This window comes from Euprymna scolopes, chromosome 19 (genome assembly GCF_053919585.1).
Source record: "Euprymna scolopes isolate OS-2025 chromosome 19, ASM5391958v1, whole genome shotgun sequence".
NCBI lineage: Eukaryota > Metazoa > Mollusca > Cephalopoda > Sepiida > Sepiolidae > Euprymna > Euprymna scolopes.
Window position 1 is genome coordinate 137,399,978 of NC_136500.1, and position 2,500 is coordinate 137,402,477.

General features: G+C 30.2%; 1 protein-coding gene across 1 annotated transcript in view; it reads left to right on the forward strand.

Annotated features, from left to right (window-relative positions):
• The first annotated feature begins 1,005 nt into the window (after positions 1 to 1,005).
• Positions 1,006 to 2,500, forward strand: part of LOC145239993 (uncharacterized) — a 582,634-nt gene continuing 581,139 nt past the window's right edge. The window contains exon 1 of the mRNA XM_080103576.1: positions 1,006 to 1,440. The gene's annotated coding sequence lies outside the window, so the exon portion shown is untranslated. The remainder of the gene's footprint in view (positions 1,441 to 2,500) is intronic.

The following is a 2,500-nucleotide window of genomic DNA, read 5'->3' on the forward strand; positions in this document are numbered from 1 at the left end:
ATTCCTGTCTACTAGTGGTTAGGTACAGATGGATGATGATAACATCATCTTTCTGTACCTAACAACCTTTCCTCGCGTCTATCTTTCTTTCATTCTATCTATCTATCTATCTATCTATCTATCTCTATCTCTCTCTCTCGCTCTGTCTTTCTCTCTGTCTCACTCAGTACATATATATATATATATATATATATATGTAGTAAATTCCTATGCCTGACGAATTCTCACGAGAATGAATCACGAACTATTCTGTGTATCTTAATTTCCATATATAATTTCATAACTTACCACCTGATTCTACCTATGTATTGAGCACTATTGAAGTAAACACTGATAAATTAAAGCATAAAATTATATCTTCGTATATTAATTTATGTGATTAAATAAAGTAATAATAATAATAATATATATATATATATATATAAATCTATCTATCTCTGTATCCATCTCTCTTTTTCTACATCACTCTCTCTACGCACACACACACATATATATATATATATTTATATATATATATATATTTGTGTATATATATATATATATATATATATATATATATATATATATATCTCCAGAGGAACTTTATATATATATATATATATATATATATATATATATATATATATATATATATATATATATATATATATATATATATATCCAGAGGAAGTTTCGAAATAAAGACGAAACCTTGATGAACACATAATACGGTTTGTTCCTTTTTATTTCTATCTATCTATCTATCTATCTATATATATATATATATATATATATATCAATTCAAACTATCCATCTATATATATATATATATATATATATATATATATATATATATATATATATATATCAATTTAACTATCTATCTATCGAACTATTTTCTCTGTCTCCTCTCTTCGCACTTCTGCGAGTCGATGTCTGCACATTCGTTCATTTTGCGTTTTGCGATGGAAATGGTTGGCGCACTTCTCCTCTTCCTACTCTTCCTCCTCCCCTCGCAATCTCATCAGCTTAAGAATGTCCCAGTGTTTGCCTATCCACGCGCACCGTTCACATCTATCAAGTTTCCCATGTTTACACCCGACGCGTTTCAACACGGTACACGCCGAAAAACCCAAAAGAGAAACAAAATCAAACTCTCGGCATCTTTACAAAATCGGAAATATGAGAGAGTCGACTGATTTGTTGAAAACGTGTAGGATACACCGCATTTACACATCAACAACAACCGCGTTTCTGTTTGGCTTTTAAACAAAACAAAATTGTTTATATTTCATTAAAACAAAACACACACACTCACACAAATGGATATCGTTTATGAAGCACTTTTTTAGAAATGCTTTAAATTTCAAAGAAGTGAACAAAAAAATAAAAAGAAAAGAAAAAAAAAACGATAAAATACGCACTCCGGATACATACAAGCATATATAGAAGCAAATACCGGTAAGTTTACAAGAAAACCAACTGTTGAAATGTTCATGTATTTTTACTAAGCTAAGCAAAGAAAAAAAAATTATAATTGGTACAAAAAATAAAATATATGTAATGATGTGTATGTATATATATATATATATATATATATATATATATATATATATATATATATATATGTATATGTGTATATATATACATGTATATTAATTAAATAAATAAATAAATAAAAAGAAACATAATATGTTGAATTTGTAAGAGGAGAATATTAATTGGAGGATTGTTCCCATTTAAGGTTGCATTCGCATATCCTATCGGCCGATCCAACCTCCGCTCTTCTTCAGGTTAAGCTTGTCAAACTAAGGAATATTAATCATAACAGATAAAGTACACTATAGAATTGAGTTCTAATAAGAGACCATTCTGGATGTTGAAGGGTCAATTTCCAGTACGGGCGAATTGATTAAGAATTTTATGCAGTCATGGCTTATAGAACGAGAGAAAGCTACAACCGGGTATTTAAAAAAAAAAAAAAATGGTTGTAATTATGTGCATATTTCCCGGTTCGACGGAAAGATGCCAGAGGTCGACAAGATGCACCAAAAAAGATATAGATATATGTATATATACACACACACACAAATGTGCATATATCTCTATCTATCTATTTATCTATATATCTTTCTATCTATACTCCTATAAATTTGTTTTTCTTTTATGTGTATTGATATTCATATTAAACACCCTCTTTTTTATTAGTATTTATTTGCTTTCCCACCAAAGCAAAATGTGACACAAGGTCGTTTTTGATGTAGGGTTAAACCAGCTCCCCGAAAAAGAGGGAAATGGGGCACTCTGGTTGGGTCCAAAAATAGTAAGTGTCCCAGTATAGAGGGTTTCCCCTCCATTGACTGGGATAAATTCCCTAAAGTGCAGTATCTGCAGATAAGATACTACACTTTGATCCCGGCCCGAATGCCAAGAACAACAGGGTATTTATTTGCTTCCCCACTGAACAAATTAGGCACAAGACCGTTTTTTAATGTGAAGAGTGAAGGGAAGATGGAGACCA